This window comes from Diaphorina citri, unplaced genomic scaffold (assembly GCF_000475195.1).
Source record: "Diaphorina citri unplaced genomic scaffold, Diaci psyllid genome assembly version 1.1 scaffold186, whole genome shotgun sequence".
Classification (NCBI taxonomy): domain Eukaryota; kingdom Metazoa; phylum Arthropoda; class Insecta; order Hemiptera; family Psyllidae; genus Diaphorina; species Diaphorina citri.
This window is the reverse complement of record NW_007377623.1, coordinates 237,890-256,822: the sequence shown is the minus strand read 5'-3', so window position 1 is coordinate 256,822 and position 18,933 is coordinate 237,890. Positions and strand designations below refer to the sequence as shown.

General features: G+C 36.2%; 1 protein-coding gene across 1 annotated transcript in view; it reads left to right on the top strand.

Annotated features, from left to right (window-relative positions):
* The window catches only part of LOC108251946, an 82,492-nt gene that overhangs the window by 17,551 nt on the left and 46,008 nt on the right, over positions 1-18,933 (top strand). The gene's annotated exons all lie outside the window — the stretch shown is intronic.

Sequence of the window (18,933 nt, the reverse complement as noted above, 5' to 3'; positions counted from 1 at the left end):
AGGAAGACATAATTTGATCTTGAAGTGTATAGCGCGCCTGCCTTGGGTTCTGCGCGAAGTGGACTTTATCCCAAACAGATTGAGCATGGAGGGTAGCGCGCCTGCCTTGGGTTCTGCGCGAAGTGGACTTTATCCTAAACAGATTGAGCATGGAGGGTAGCGCGCCTACCTTGGGTTCTGCGCGAAGTGGACTTTATCCTAAACAGATTGAGCATGGAGGGTAGCGCGCCTGCCTTGGGTTCTGCGCGAAGTGGACTTTATCCTAAATAAAATGAGCTTGAAGTGTATAGCGCGCCTGCCTTGTAAATGTTTGGCGTCTAGATGAAATCCTGTACACTTTGTATGCTAAGACTATTGCTATTGATAGCAGATTGACTACTATCGCCGCGCCGTGATGTTCATAGCTAGATCAGTACAACACCCTAAGGATGGGTCTATAATAGTCGTGAATCTACATGAAATACTCGTACATTCTAAGAACTGGTCTACATCGGCGTACCTTGTCATTAGTGCCCATAGCAGGACCCTGTTTCACGAAACTAAAAGTTCACTCTACTATAGCATCAAGACCCTGTTTCACGAAACTAAAAGCTCATTCTGTTATAGCATCAAGACCCTGTTTCACGAAACTAAAAGTTCACTCTACTATTATGCCATCATGCTTTGGGTATAAATATGCCATCAAATGTCAATAAGTGGGATGTTAATGTCTGAGGAACCAAACCTACAAAAAAAAAAGTTACGAACGAGTCCTGATGATCTGAGATTAGGTAACGCGTTAGATAACAGACGGCTTCTTTTCTACTTTTTTTTTATTTGCATAAAAAATTCGCTAGGACCCAACATCAAATATCTACATATAGAAATTTTATTTTCATATTTATTCAACAGTTTTGACCCACTGTCCAATTTTATTGCGTAAACCATAAAGTCTGTCTATAAAACATCTTCTCATTAATTTACTTCCGTAAATGTTCCTAAAGTCTTTACCTGACGCCAACATTTTTTGACCTGCTTGAATTTAAAATCCAAAGTGTCTATTGACTTACTGACGATTTACCTCGTGGATTTTTGGACCTTGGACGAATCAATTCTTAGCACCACTATATTGAAATCGGAAGTGTCCTGCTTGTAACCTCCATGGGCCTCACGCTGCGGACATGTTGAGACGTCCTTGGCCGCCCGTGTACCGGCACCCTGGCCCCGGAGGGGTGGGGCCTCCCGGGGGCCCCGGCCCCTATCACACGTTCTTTCCGTCATTCCGGCAGAATGAGTACCCCTACACCGCGTCACCGCACAAGGAGTTTTTCCATCACAAAATGACAAAGGGGGATTACTACTTTCTGGCCCCGCTCTACCGCAATGTTCTGCCGCCTCCCCCGCCCCCAGCACCACTGAAACCTCTACCCCGACGCATCATGCCTATGCCGCCCATCGATCTAATGAGACGCTCCAATAGTCAGCCGCCATGCACGTGCGCCGTACCGCCTCGCCTGAGATCCCGCTCCCTGGAGAACCTGAACAATATCATCGTGGATAGCCCGGAGGATGACTATCCCTCATCCAGTAACTATCGAGACTCTAGGGACAAGGAGAACTTCAGACGGTCCATGGAGAATCTTCTCGATGTAAATAATAACGGGAACACAGCGCCCATGTTCAAGAAAAACCCGCGGAAGGTAAGACTTTTGAACTTTTTAAATTTTTCGAGTGGGTATGCCCACCAGGATAAACAAGGTTTATTATTCTTTCAGATTGTATTCTTTCAATATTTACTTTGAAACCTCTTCGCCAGTTTTACTGCCAAACGCACAATATACCTAAATTTTTCGAGTGGGTATGCCCACCAGGATAAACAAGGTTTATTATTCTTTCAGATTGTATTCTTTCAATATTTACTTTGAAACCTCCTCGCCAGTTTTACTGCCCAACGCACAATATACCCCCTTGTTTAAACATAGTCAGAGAACACTTCAAAGACAGAGGGATACGAACACCCGCCGACATGGGTAACTTTTATTTTCAGATTTCCAGTAGATGCTTCAGCTTCACTAAACCTTATTACAACCTCAAAAACTTGACTAGCGTATTAAAATGATCGATGTTTACAGAATCCGTAATGCAGATCTTTACTGCAAAGACTTTACCAGAACATAGGATGGTTCACTTTAGTAGATCGCTGAGACAACACACAGTAGCTTCGAGGAAATAGGAAGTTGTCGGGGTATAAAATTCTACAGCGGATTTTATGTCTTTATATCATGTGCTCGTCGAGACATTTCTTTTATGATGTAGTGCCATTAAAGCTGTTCAGCCATTCTGCGAACAATCTGATTCCGAACTACATATTTGAACATTTCTGGTTGCTGGGGATAATCTAATTACTATGTAACGTACATCGGATATTAGATGAGTTTTTATAACCCTTATCGGCTTTATTAGCTCTTGGTAATCTTTATTTGACCATCAAGTGATCTTTAACCGGAGCAAGCATGGACTATATTATAATAATGATATAATGAAGGCAACAGCCATAACCGGTAGCACTTTCAAATTCTGCTGCAAACGAATAGTCTAAAAGCCGTCAGTGAGGTGTGTAACTTTACATGACTACTGATCTGTAAAACTGCTTTACATTTATAAAAATCTGTAAAACTGTTATATTACCCGCCTCGGTATGGAAAACACTAAAATATTGTGAATGCAGTTTTGTTTCAACAGCCATAACCGGTAGCACTTTCAAATTCTGCTGCAAACGAATAGTCTAAAAGCCGTCAGTGAGGTGTGTAACTTTACATGACTAGTGATCTGTAAAACTGCTTTACATTTATAACAAGCTGGGCCCGTCCCTCCGGGAATTTTTTAGCCCGTAGTTTATTCGATCATGGTTAAAGAATACCTTTGTACCTACCTAAAATGTTTAATATTCAGTTTATTATCATTCTTGATTTGATTTTACTTTCATGTAATGATTTAAAATCAAGACTAGAGCCCGTTCTCCCTTTATTTCCAATATAATGTTTAAGTCACCCATCCATTTATTGGCCTTGCTCGGCGTAGCTTAACATAGGTGACGCTAAAACCGGTCTTAAACGATCGACTGAAGTGTTATCTAAAACTTTCTCGCTTTGAGTTCATAGGTCGTCGCGACAAATTTCAAGATCAGAGCCCATTTGTGTGAGAAAATGTGAAATTTTTTTTTTTTTTTTAAGTGCATATTAGCCATTTCAGATGTTAGAGGTCTGTGTAGTAAAATATTAATATTCAGTACTTTGGCATCGGTACCACCAGTACTTGGTTGACTATCAATATTCAATATGTATAATCAAATCAATTTTTATTTTATTATTATAATGAAATTATTGAAATAAATACAGTGCATTCATAAAGTCCCCCCCTTAATTTTTGAACCGATGGATTTAGAAACCTGAAATTTTGTGTACGAGTTTATGAATGCACTGTATAGGTAGGTACTGTTTATATTTCTATTCTGTTTAAAACCTATAATATCTGTAATACTCAGATTCTCAGATCCCCATTCAGCATTTGCTGAGGTACACGGATGTACTCCTGCTATTGGTTTTTACGACTATCTAATATCTAATTAACCTAATTGGCCTATAAATAGTTGTTCCTGTGTAAGTTGGATTCATCCGGTCCTCATTTGCATGATATATTGGAATGGTCAACGCGAACTTCTTTGATTTATTTGTTCATCTCAGATCGAATCGTGTTCTGAAGAAATTTCACATTTACCATACAAAACCGATGCATCAATCCCACTTGAGATTGAAGAATTCTTTGATTTTTATCCTCGTAACATAGGAATAGATAGTGTGTACGGGGGAGCTCTGAGTTGCGTCCCGACTGACCAGTCCGATTCGTAACATAGGAATAGATAGTGTGTACGGGGGAGCTCTGAGTTGCGTCCCGACTGACCAGTCCGACTTGAGTCCCTGATGCCCTGATCTGAAATTCATCATCCAAGTTGCGCCTTGGACTACCTAAGTTAAACGAAAGTAATTTACATTATACATACTGAAATTCATCATGCGCCCTTGACTACCTAAGTTAAACGAAAGTAATTTACATTTTACATACCTAATAGTCTGAAATTCATCATGCGCCCTTGACTACCTAAGTTAAACGAAAGTAATTTACATTTTACATACCTAATAGTCCTAATACCTATCCAAGTCGGATGACCTTTTTTACTTCCTATTTGGGTTTGGAGTTGGACGCAAATCGTATAATTTTGGGTTTTCGGACGGAACTGGACCTAATAGTCCTAATACCTATCCAAGCCGGATGACCTTTTTTACTTCCTATTTGGGTTTGGACGCAAATCGTATAATTTTGGGTTTTCGGACGGAACTGGTGTTTCTCCAGTGTACTCGTATACTTGCCCCCCTCCATTATCCCGATATGGATAAAGCATGTATACCACCCGTTTGTTTTTTTTTTTTAGTATAAATTACACACGTGATTAATATCTTAATTTGTAATTAATATTGCAATTGGTTTTCTACTTTGTGTGTATAATTTAGTCTCACTTGCTGCTAAGGCGCTCCTAGACATGTTTTTACTTTTACCATAATCCTGGCCTCTTTCATATTTGCAGTGTAGGAGTCACGTGAAATAAGGGAAACTTAACACAGCCTTCATGAGCGTGTAAAGTTGGCGGGAAATTCATTTTTTTTTTTTTTTCTGCAACATGTACAATCTGAATTAATTTTTCCTTTTTATCTTGAGTTTGCACATTTATATTATACTTTTCATTTATATTAGATATTACAAACAAGCAAATTACAAAGCAAACAAAAATAAATATAAAATAAATTTTAAAAATTGCCGCTGGGACAGGGGGTTAGAAAAAATACGCAACACTCCCATGCTATCCTTGCTAAAGTTACCACTCCAATACAAAACTATAGAAACAATATCCTATCTCACCTCGTCCAAGCTCATCTCAACCCAGTACATAACCACACCCTGTTTGTTTTTTTCGTAAAAATTTTGGAAACTTGAACCGATTTGAAAAAAGTGGATTTTTAAATTGTAAAAAAAAAAAAAAAAAAAAAAAAAATGTATTGACTTAAATATGCAATTATGACGGGCAGAGAGGGGAAGATCAATAAAATGACGGACTGATGCCCGTCACCAGTCATCTAAATTCCCATGAAATTGTTACATAATATAATGTCTTTAAAAGGAACATTGAAAATGAAAATATTAAAATGTTGAAAATTATATCGAACAGTCAACAGATTCATGGAAACGAATGAAAAAGGAAAATGCCATGGAAATCTTTACGTACGTATAGTACAGTCATGGCAATTATTTTACGTACATAGCAATGTAACTCTCAATTAATATTGATACATTGTCTCGTGCTTAGTCTGTTTCAAAAGATTCAAAGCCTTATCCTTATCCCCAACTTATTATTCATGTTGGCACAGAATTGACAGAATGTAGACCATGTACCATTGTACCTGATAAATAATAGTTGTAATACATATTGCCAAGACCAAGACACAAGATTAATAAAATTAAAACTAAAAAATGATAATAATACCATGTACCCGCAGTGTCTCAATGTAAATTTCAGACAGATTAATGTGGCTACACACAACCAAATCATTAAATATAGGTTTCAAAATAAATGTCAATTTGAGGAATTTGTTTGAAACCATCAATGTGAAATTTCATATGGTGACATATTAAAAGCCTAGTTTTAGATTTTAACCTCAGCCTAAATGTCATCCCATAAGAGTTGACGAAATAACCTAATGCACTATTTTCATTTGTGTTATCTCAGAACTTAATTTGTACCCTTTCTCGGTGGATATCAGAAGAAAGCATGTAAAATTTTAAATGTTATACGCCATTAAGGATGAAATACTCTTCAATACATTTATCAAAACGAAAACAAAGTTCTATGTAATATTGTAATAATATCCATATCTCTCTGAGCAAGAAAATTGAATAAAAATAGTAAAACTAAAAGTAACTAACTATGTATGTATTTAGAATTCTAAATTTTAGATTTACCTTTATGTACTTGAGAAATAGTGGAGTTTTTTTATCCATCGTATATGGCAGCTCGAAACGAAATTAAAGAGATTTGTTACAAATATTTTGACACTTCCATTAAAAATTGAAAAAAAAAAGATAGTAATAATAGTAAATTTTTGTAGGTAATTTTTCTCTTGTAAATTTCTCATTTCAAGTTCAAAACTAGAATCTCATAATCTCATGCTTATCGCTTCGTCTTATTGACATCTCTCTTAGCTCGTATCAGGTATGCTGGTACTTTTACTTTTGCTCTTTCTTTATTACATCACTTTGGTCACTCTGAACATCTTCGATTCATCATTATATCATTCTGAAGCTACGTCCACACTACTCGATTGACATCGCTTGAAACTTGGTCCACACTTTTTAATAGTTCTTTGGCTTTTAGTTCTTACCTATCTGATTTATAGGGTTCTAGTCGATGTCGATCGATTGCCGTCAACTTTAATGTCCACTTTTGTAGACTCATCATATTTACGGATTGTTTTAATAGTTCTTTGGCTTTTAGTTCTTACCTATCTGATTTATAGGGTTCTAGTCGCTGTCGATCGATTGCCGTCAACTTTAATGTCGACTTTTGTAGACTCATCATATTTACGGATTTTGTTTTCTATTTGTTTGTCTACTTGATCTTGCATGTAAAGTTAGCACTAATCTACATTATAGTAGGTATACCAGGTACCTACTTACGTCCAAGCAATAGGCAGTATAATTTCTCCGGAACATCCTTTAGCTATATTTGCATTAAAATATTAGTAAATTTACGTAATGGACGCGGGAAAATTGATGATATTTATTGATCATTTAGATCTTGCGAAAACAAAAGTACCAGCTCCAGCCCTAGGTTTAGTGTAATGAGGGAGCGCATCATCTTGGATATTTTTTTATTCCAGCTGGCTCTGGCTGTACCTAAATGAAACAGTCAGTGTATTCCAAGGAAACGATCTTGCGAAAACAAAAGTACCAGCTCCAGCCCTAGGTTTAGTGTAATGAGGGAGCGCATCATCTTGGATATTTTTTCTCAAATGTTGTTCACTTGTTCAGTGTTCATTTTTTTTTTTTTTTTTCGGGGAAAACCATTATTAATGTTATTTGCTGTAAAGTTTAAATCCTATTCCACCAGAGAATTTTTCTAATTTTTACCAGTAGTAAATTAATGTTCTGTGTTCTTTTCTAAAGCTCCTTGTTCAAAAATGGATTGTTTTTTCTTTTTTTTTGTTTTTTTTTTTTTTTTTTTTTTTTTTTGGGGGGGGGAAAACCATTATTAATGTTATTTGCTGTAAAGTTTAAATCCTATTCCACCAGAGAATTTTTCTAATTTTTCTAATAGTAGTAAATTAATGTTCTGTGTCTTTTCTAAAGCTCCTTGTTCAAAAATGGAGTAAAAATATTGAGGAGAAAAAAAGTTATGATAACATTTGTCTCCATTTTTAATATTTTTTTTTTTTTACTCACAGTTTATGTAGGTATGCGGTCTTGTGGAATAAGATTTAAACTTTACAGCAAATAACATTAATAATGGTTTTCCCGCTCACAGTTTATGTAGGTATGCGGTCTTGTGGAATAAGATTTAAACTTTACAGCAAATAACATTAATAATGGTTTTCCCGAAAAAAAAAATTGAACACTAAACGGCAGTTTGAGAAAAACCAAAAAATACGAGCGTTCCTCTAATTTTGTCACCCAGTGTATATCTCTGTAAAATCAAAATGGTACATTGATGCATGAATCAAAAGAATCTTTAAAACAAAGCCCCTAACAAATACACAAAAATCAAAATGGTACATTGATGCATGAATCAAAAGAATCTTTAAAACAAAGCCCCTAACAAATACACTTACAAAGTGCATAATCAGGCTGAAAATATTAAAATGTTGAAAATTATATCGAACAGTCAACAGATTCATGGAAACGAATGAAAAAGGAAAATGCCATGGAAATCTTTACGTACGTATAGTACAGTCATGGCAATTATTTTACGTACATAGCAATGTAACTCTCAATTAATATTGATACATTGTCTCGTGCTTAGTCTGTTTCAAAAGATTCAAAGCCTTATCCTTATCCCCAACTTATTATTCATGTTGGCACAGAATTGACAGAATGTAGACCATGTACCATTGTACCTGATAAATAATAGTTGTAATACATATTGCCAAGACCAAGACACAAGATTAATAAAATTAAAACTAAAAAATGATAATAATACCATGTACCCGCAGTGTCTCAATGTAATTTTTAAAAAAAAAAAAAAAAAAAAAAGATTCCAAGCCCTATCCCCAACTTTTTATATTCATGTTCGCACAGAATTGACAGAATGTAGACCATGTACCTGATAAATAATAGTTGTAATATTGCCAAGACCAAGACACAAGATTAAAGATTAATAAAATTAAAACTAAAAAATGATAATAATACAATGTACCCGCAGTGTCTCAATGTAAATTTCAGACAGATTAATGTGGCTACACACAACCAAATCATTAAAAATAGGTTTCAAAATAAATGTCAATTTGAGGAATTTGTTTGAAACCATCAATGTGAAATTTCATATGGTGACATATTAAAAGCCTACGTCCGCGAATGAATATAGGTTTCAAAATAAATGTCAATTTGAGGAATTTGTTTGAAACCATCAATGTGAAATTTCATATGGTGACATATTAAAAGCCTAGTTTTAGATTTTAACCTCAGCCTAAATGTCATCCCATAAGAGTTGACGAAATAACCTAATGCACTATTTTCATTTGTGTTATCTCAGAACTTAATTTGTACCCTTTCTCGGTGGATATCAGAAGAAAGCATGTAAAATTTTAAATGTTATACGCCATTAAGGATGAAATACTCTTCAATACATTTATCAAAACGAAAACAAAGTTCTATGTAATATTGTAATAATATCCATATCTCTCTGAGCAAGAAAAATTTTAAATGTTATATGCCATTAAGGATGAAATACTCTTCAATACATTTATCAAAACGAAAACAAAGTTCTATGTAATATTGTAATACCTATTGTTAAAATATCCATATCTCTCTGAGCAAGAATCAGTTCATCATACGCACACTCATAAATCTGGTGCTCACATAAACGTCACTAGGATTGTAATTGATAATATCACTGTCACTAGCATTACAGATAACATCAAAACTGAACTACTTGGCCTTGGCGGTCCAAACGAACATTTGACAAGTTAGGACTCTAGGAACAGGGTGCTAAATGTCATACAAACTCGCAATGTTAGAGAGAAACTTTCAGAACATGTTTTTCTGCTGGAAACAATTAAACATATCAAGTACCACTTGAGCAAGACCAAGACGTTAGGCACAACATACCTACATCTCATTTTCAAAAACCGGAAAAACGAGCTTGAAAGCGCGCGATCTCGCAAGGAAAAAGGATTTAAATATCCAGACCAACGTAAAGGTGCCACTGATCTTTGAGCGAAATGAAATATGCATACCCACCTTCTGTTTTATTCTATACTAGTTAGAATTTAGGATTCTTCTTACCTACTTACCAAGAGGTCCAAAAGACATCACTGCATCAGGAAGGATTTGAACTTTGAAGTTTTGTTTGGAAAGTGAGAAGACTGAGATGGTACTCGTCTCATCCTTAGCTCAAAGTTGTGATGAATGATTCAAGTACCGGTTATATCATTTGGTTTTAGGATGACTTTCCATTTTGGAGACCTACTCCAAGTGAGTCATTGAGTGAGTGTTATGCTGCTTGCAGCTGGCAACATTGGTTCCATGTTGATTAGATTCTCGATAATTTTATGGTTAAATACACTTTTTGGAGTATATTAACGAGGACCGTTAGCCAGCCTAAGTTAGCTTGGACGGTAGCGGGTTTGTAAGCGCTAGCTCTCAGGTTCGATTCCCGCCCGGGGCGGTTTTTATCCTGAACAGATAAGGTTCATTCTCGGAACGGCTGTCTTTCATCTATCCTGTGTTCTTTCTCTCTTCGCTTTCGGGACATCCTTTTAGGATGACTTTCCATTTTGGAGACCTACTCCAAGTGAGTCATTGAGTGAGTGTTATGCTGCTTGCAGCTGGCAACATTGGTTCCTTGTTGATTAGATTCTCGATAATTTTATGGTTATACACTTTTTGGAGTATATTAACGAGGACCGTTAGCCAGCCCAAGTTAGCTTGGACGGTAGCGGGTTTGTAATCGCTAGCTCTCAGGTTCGATTCCCGCCCGGGGCGGTTTTTATCCTGAACAGATAAGGTTCACTCTCGGAACGGCTGTCTTTCATCTATCCTGTGTTCTTTCTCTCTTCGCTTTCGGGACATCATTAGTGTTACACTTCCCTCTATCAATTTCTACTTTTAGTGGTAAGGATAATGGGAAGACCGTCTCATACGATATATTTCATTTTGAAAATAAATTATATACCTATTACTATGGTGCTGTAGGCTGTAGATTGAAAACCACTGCACCAAATGTCGGACACAGTTGTCACCTCAACCATTCCGACCACAGTGACACATAGTGGCCCACATTGAACATCGTTGTCCAACTATGACCACACTAGTTATTCATCTATCACTAGATTACCAGAAACTCGGTCCTCGGTAGACACTAGAAATGGCATTACGGAATTGAAGACTTTCATTCAACAAGGTTCAAACTCGGCTTAGGCCTTGTTTTAGGTAATGACTTTTCTAATGAGGGATGTTAAAAATCAAAGTTGTTTGTGTTCAGATGATTCTGTAACTAGTGTAACTTTGTGAGGTAAATCTGTTTTAATGAAAACTCGATTTTAGACATTCTACCTTCTTGAATGGAACCTTCCATTGAGTAACAGTGGAATTGAATGGCAATTGAATTAACAAACCTTGTGATCGTGGTAAAACATAACGATGTGCTCATTTGGTAACAAGGCCAACACCCGAGACCGCAATATATAAGGCACGTCTGTTTCTAAAGGGTGTCCCAATAAAGATGCAAGATTTGAAAGGGTTATTACTTTCTTATGACTTGTTTTATCTATAGTCCAATCTTTGACAGATTGATTGTAAACATATAAAATTTAGTCATCATGGAGTCCCAAACTGTTCAACAACGCGTTAGCCTATAATAAAATCGACACATTATCACTTTTACGCGAGCATTTTCCTAGTCGTAATCGTGTCATTTTCCGTTTTGGTGAGGAGAAAATGGCCTCCATGATCATGTAATTTTACCCCCCTAGAGTTCTTTCTGTGAGGGTATCTAAAGTCACAGGTTTACACCAACAAACCCACAAGCTTTGAAGCATTGAAAGGTGAAATTGAATGCTGCATCAACGAGATACAGCCTGATTTCCTCGAATTTGTCATCGAAATTTTCGTCAAAAGGGAACGAATGTACCATCTAAGTCGAGGATATAAGGCACGTCTGTTTCTAAAGGGTGTCCCAATAAAGATGCAAGATTTGAAAGGGTTATTACTTTCTTATGACTTGTTTTATCTAGTCCAATCTTTGACACATTGATTGTAAACATATAAAATTTAGTCATCATCGAGTCCCAAACTGTTCAACAACGCGTTAGCCTATAATAAAATCGACACATTATCACTTTTGCGCGAGCATTTTCTTAGTCGTAATCGTGTCATTTTCCGTTTTTCTGACGAGGCCTCCATGACCATGTAATTTTACCCCCCTAGAGTTCTTTCTGTGAGGGTATCTAAAGTCACAGGTTTACACCAACAAACCCACAAGCACTGAAGCATTGAAAGGTGAAATTGAACGCTGCATCAACGAGATACAGCCTGATTTCCTCGAATTTGTCATCGAAATTTTCGTCAAAAGGGAACGAATGTACCATTGTACCATCAAAGTCGAGGCGGTTATTGTCTGAATATTGTAATTTCAGAATGTTTACTTTTCCAATCATCCAAGAAATCATTTTTTTCTTTTTTCCGTGGAGAACCATGTTTTATTAAACAATCAAATCTTGCGTTCTTTTTGGTACACCCTTTAGCTATGTTCTCTTGAGATTTGCCTGGACTGCTTGTCCTGATAGTTGTCATGTGGACTAGCACGATGAATAATAATCTAGCAGTCATGTTAGAATAGAATGATAGTACCTAGGAAAATAACTTAACACAAATGCCAAAATAGACAAATGCTAATAGGATAAAAGTAATATCCCTTACATACCAACGTGCATTTGCAATAGTTCTCGTCCGATCACTGAAGTTGAGCAACTTGGTAGCAAGGAAAATAATACCTACGAGCATACATTAATGGCTGACCTGTTATTATTAACTTTGTGAACATCCATTATTCATTAGGGATGCTCCTAAACTAAGAGTAATATATGTACATCATACGTACATTGTACAATGTATAGGAAATTTATACAACTGCTAGTTTAGAAGCTGTAAGAACTCGGAACAAGTCAACATGATGGGATTGTGGAATTCAAGCTTGTCATTTTGTTCAAACTCAAATTTCAAATCACATCCTCACGAGGTCGGAGTGAATTTGAAAAATCATTAAAAGCACATGCATTCATCAGGTAGAAGCAAGACTTTTCTTCCTCGATTCTCATTCCTAACCGAAGGGCACTGAAGACTCCAACATGATCTACAAAATGGCAAAGCGAGCCATCTTTATCTATTGCAGATAAAGAACATGTCTGCATCTGGAGAGGATTCGATGAGAATTGACTGGAATAGAGGAGAATTTCGATTGACTTTATTGAACAAAAAATGTACAAACATGTGTAAATAATGTAAATATACAAACAAAATTAAACAATAGAGTTATCAATGACAAGATTGACGAGACTCTTCAACATCTGGAGGAGGGAATGTAGGGATGTCAAGTTAACGATTTGTTTGAAAATGACCCAATAGATAAAGTCAATAGACAAATTCTTAGCCATTACTAACAATAACATGGCTTACTAACTTTTTAATCATTTAAATTGAAATACTTATTTTTTATTATTTTATTTATTTAATTTTATCTGGGAGCGTCAACAAATTGAAATAAGGAAATGAAAGAAAACAACTTACCTGCAAATCGAGATAAAGTCAATAGACAAATTCTTAGCCATTACTAACAATAACATGGCTTACTAACTTTTTAATCATTTAAATTGAAATACTTATTTATTATTTTATTTATTTAATTTTATCTGGGAGCGTCAACAAATTGAAATATGGAAATAAAAGAAAACAACTTACCTGCAAATCTAATAACAGGCAGTAAATTCCGAAACGGAACATTGTTGCTCGAAAATTACCTAAACTTGGCAACTAAGAGAAACTTAGCACTGGTTCTAAAAAAACAACACCCATCCTGTGGGTGCTAGATTGATTTTCCCAAATGGTTTGTGATTTTTATCAGGCAGTTTTATAATTCAAACTTTGTTTCAAATTAGTTGAAAGTAGGTCGTTGCAAATGTCAATATTGACAATGTAGATACAAACATAATTACTTTCGCTCTATTTGTTTTCAATACAATGCCCTCGTGTGTATTTTCCAATTAATCTCTTGATTGTCTGTTTAACCTAGCTTCCAATTAAGCATCACCTGCTAGTACTTGTTTTTAAGTAAACTTGAAATCTGTGCTACATGTGAGTAAAGAGTTGTTTGGTATGATAGCAAACAAAGGGAAATACGGAGATTATTTTTCGTGTCCAATCTCTTGATTGTCTGTTTAACCTAGCTTCCAATTAAGCATCACCTGCTAGTACTTGTTTTTAAGTAAACTTGAAATCTGTGCTACACGTGAGTAAAGAGTTGTTTGGTATGATAGCAAACAAAGGGAAATACGGAGATTATTTTTCGTGTCCTATTTTAAAGAATTCCGCAGTTGTCGGTCACTTCAATATTGCATAATGCATTTTTACATTGGAATAGGTATTATATTCAGGTCTTCTTTTATTTACTGATTGAAACAATAATAGAGCTCTTTATATTTGTCAACTTTACAAAGAAAATAGTTTTCGTGTCCTTTTTTAAAGAATTCCCCAGTTGTCGGTCACTTCAATATTGCATAATGCATTTTTACATTGGAATAGGTATTATATTCCGGTCTTCTTTTATCTACTGATTGAAACAATAATAGAGATCTTTATATTTGTCAACTTTACAAAGAAAATAGAATGCTATGAAGAACAATAAGAAGAAAGCAAAAAGGAAACTTGATTGAAACCAGAGCGAAGTTAATTTCCAAGGCATTCTCTACCACTAACATCTTTGGTCTTACATACTACAATCTCTGGAATACTCTGGCAGATGTCATCTACGAGTAACTTAACCTCATCTCCTAATCCTAATGAAGAAGTCCTCTAATGTTTCGTGTCCTTTTTTAAAGAATTCCCCAGTTGTCGGTCACTTCAATATTGCATAATGCATTTTTACATTGGAATAGGTATTATATTCAGGTCTTCTATTATCTACTGATTGAAACAATAATAGAGATCTTTATATTTGTCAACTTTACCAAGAAAATAGAATGCTATGAAGAACAATAAGAAGAAAGCAAAAAGGAAACTTGATTGAAACCAGAGTGAAGTTAATTTCCAAGGCATTCTCTACCACTAACATCTTTGGTCTTACATACTACAATCTCTGGAAAACTCTGGCAGATGTCATCTACGAGTAACTTAACCTCATCTCCTAATCCTAATGAAGAAGTCCTCTAATATGATACAAATTTCTTGACCCCGCCGGGAATCGAACCCGGGTCTCCCGCGTGCAAGGCGAGTGCAGTGACCACTATGCCATGGGAGCTGACAGGGAGCTGACATGGGAGCATAAAAAGTTTTGAAATAATAATATGGAACGAAAATTTTTCTCTCACAAGCACAACCACCTACATATTCCAGACCTAATGGCTCTAATCATTTCACCAACTAACAATCACCCTATACCGCCACACAATATAATAACATGATCATTAATCACCCATAAATCCGACAGTCACCCTAACCTGGTCGTTCCAGTCATTGACAACCACCCTATACCGTCAGTTCATCATACGCAATCCTATACCGCCACACAATATAATAACATGATCATTAATCACCCATAAATCCGACAGTCACCCTAACCTGGTCGTTCCAGTCATTGACATCCGTTCCAGTCATTGACAACCACCCTATACCGTCAGTTCATCATACGCACACTCATAAATCTGGTGCTCACATAAACGTCACTAGGATTGTAATTGATAATATCACTGTCACTAGCATTACAGATAACATCAAAACTGAACTACTTGGCCTTGGCGGTCCAAACGAACATTTGACAAGTTAGGACTCTAGCTACATTAGACGCTTGTGGCCTGTGTCGTAGCATGCCCATCCCGTAGTATGCCTCTCATCAGATGGGCGAGAAGAGACACAATACTCCTTAAGTCCCTACTGATGAGAGACAAAACCCATACTAGTCAGTATGAATGTAAATGTATTAATGTACAAGTAGATACCAGCTGGACCAAGTCCAACAAAAAGCGTTTTGAGATAAATGGAGTCAAAGTTTAGGACTAGCTAAAGTTTAAATAGACATAGCCATTTTGTTTTTGCTCACATTTCAATACAACACTAAAGTGAAGTTCGCAACCAATAAAAAAAAGTAGATCTTTTCGCACTCTTTCCGACGATATAGTTAACTCAGAAAGTCGATTTTTGGACTTAGTCCGCTCTGCCTTTTACCCATTTATTAGAAGTTTTTTTCCCCAAGATTGGCATGCTTACCCCGACCTTTAGGGCTGTTTGCTCTACACCTAAGAAATGTCATACAAACTCGCAATGTTAGAGAGAAACTTTCAGAACATGTTTTTCTGCTGGAAACAATTAAACATATCAAGTACCACTTGGGCAAGACGTTAGGTACAACATACATAAACGTCACTAGGATTGTAATTGATAATATCACTAGCATTACAGATAACATCAAAACTGAACTACTTGGCCTTGGCGGTCCAAAACGAACATTTGACAAGTTAGGACTCGAACAGGGTGATAAAAAAAAAAAAAAAAAAAAAAAAAAGCGTTTTGAGATAAATGGAGTCAAAGTTTAGGACATAGCCATTTTGTTTTTGCTCACATTTCAATACAACACTAAAGTGAAGTTCGCAACCAATAAAAAAAGTAGATCTTTTCGCACTCTTTCCGACGATATAGATAACTCAGAAAGTCGATTTTTGGACTTAGTCCGCTCTGCCTTTTACCCATTCATTAGAAGTTTTTTTTTTATCCCAAGATTGGCATGCTTACCCCGACCTTTAGGGCTGTTTGCTCTGCACCTAAAACTCGGAGTGGGCTTTTTGTGTTTAAAAAAGAAGAAGAAAAAGTTTCAAGTGAATCAATCCAGTAAAAGTGGCACAGAAGCTAATTATGTCTGACCCAACTGACAAAACTACAAAGATCTCAATTGAAATAAAAGTAAGCATATAAAAAATAAAAAGCTCACTTCACTACAATCACATCAAGGATGATACTACCGTGGTTTTGATACATATATAATTTGCCAATCTAGTTCCCTGTGTATTCAACGGAACACCAAGTGCATTGCCAAATCTACACGGGATATTTGTACATGATCACATTGAAAGTTACCTCCATGTTCATGAGTAGATTATTTAATCCAATCAAACAACATCATTTCTGGCCCATGTTAGCAAGACTTACTTACTTAAGCTAGTTGTAAAAAATACATAATATTATGATTCGATTGAGAAAGAAAACGTAATGAGGAAAAAATGGCGAAAAAAGAAGAAGTAAAAATGCCACCCGTATGAGCAGAGCTTGTGCCACGGATGATGCCAATTACCTGTTGATGATAAGTTTGGTTTACCTAGTTGTATAAATATTATTTTTCATATTTTATTACTTTTTAAAAAAAATAATTTTGTAATTTTCCTTAAATGAAATTTAAATTTTGTTTTAATAATAATAATAAAAAATAATAAAATATCTCGAACTCAAAAACCTCCATATCCACCCCCATAACCACCTCCACAGCCCTTCTTCTTTTTCTTCTTCTTCTTTTTGTGTTTCTTGCCGCCGGTCCTCGTCATGAAATCATCATCGTCATCAAAATCATCATCAAAACCACTACCATCATCATCATCAAAGCCTCCATAGTAACCTCCACTTCCACCATAACCACCGCCAAAGCCACCACCGCCATATGCTCTGGCCAGAATTGAGTGTTGGCCTATGACGAGATTCTGGTCTTCATTTGGGCGAGTGATTTCATTTGAGTGTTGGCCTATGATGAGATTCTGGTTTTCATGTGGGCTAGGGATCACATTTGAGTGTTGGCCTATGATGAGATTCTGGTCTTCATTTGGGCTAGGGATCACATTTGTGTTTGAATCTGGAGAGGATTCGATGAGAATTGACTGGAATAGAGGAGAATTTCGATTGACGTTATTGAACAAAATGTACAAACATGTGTAAATAATGTAAATATACAAACAAAATTAAACAATAGAGTTATCAATGACAAGATTGACAAGACTCTTCAACATCTGGAGGAAGGAATGTAGGGATGTCAAGTTAACGATTTTATCTATTTCACTAACCATTCCTCTCATTGTTGATCTACTTCACTAACCATTCCTGTCATTCCTTATCTCTAATGAATGTCAAAGAATCACCAGAGGTCATAACAATCATAATATTGCTGAATATAAACAGTTATTTGAACATCTCTTAGCTGACGATATCTCCAACTTGATTAGTTTGTCAGCGTAGAGCCGTAGAGAATAAAAATATGGTTTTATATTTTTTGTCATCAGTCATCAGGATGGCTGTGTATTTGTGTATTTCCTTTTTTGTAGTAATAGTTTTACCGATGTGACACATTGCACTGAGTAATGAATGTCAAAGAATCACCAGAGGTCATAACAATCATAATATTGCTGAATATAAAGTTATTTGAACATCTCTTAGCTGACGATGTCTCCAACTTGATGAGTTTGTCAGCGTAGAGCCGTAGAGAATAAAAATATGGTTTTATATTTGTCATCAGTCATCAGGATGGCTGTGTATTTGTGCATTTCCTTTTTTGTAGTAATAGTTTTACCGATGTGACATATTGCACTGAGAAAAAAAACTAGGGTGCCAGAAGGCCAATGGAGTAACTGCCGGAACTCTAATATTGAACATCAGTCATCAGGATGGCTGTGTATTTGTGCATTTCCTTTTTTGTAGTAATAGTTTTACCGATGTGACATATTGCACTGAGAAAAAAACTAGGGTGCCAGAAGGCCAATGGAGTAACTGAGGTCCAGAACTCTAATATTGAAATCTATATCGGGAAGCTCGACAGTATAGCATAGCATCCAATAACCTAAATCAGGGGAAGTAACCCAATAATAGAGTTCTTCCACCCTAACTTGTGGCACCCCATCACTATTTCTTTTTTTCTCAGTGTCTAAAGGAGCTCGACAGTATAGCATAGCATCCAATAACCTAAATCAGGGGAAGTAACCCAATAATAGAGTTCTTCCACCCTAACTTGTGGCACCCTATCACTATTTTTTTTTTTTTCTCAGTGTCTAAAGATTATAGAGGTAATGGAAAGCAAAGGAGAAAAAAAGTTGCTCAGACTCTTGGTAGAGCTAATCATGCGAAAGTGTTGGCCTATGATGACATTCTGGTCTTCATTAGGGCTAGGGATCACATTTGAGTGTTGGCCTATGATGACATTCTGGTCTTCATTTGGGCTAGGGATCACATTTGAGTGTTGGCCTATGATGACATTCTGGTCTTCATTAGGGCTAGGGATCACATTTGAGTGTTGGCCTTTGATGAGACGGTCTTCCTTTCGGCTAGGGATCACATTTGAGTGTTGGCCTATGATGAGATTCTGGTTTTCATTCGGGCTAGGGATCAGAT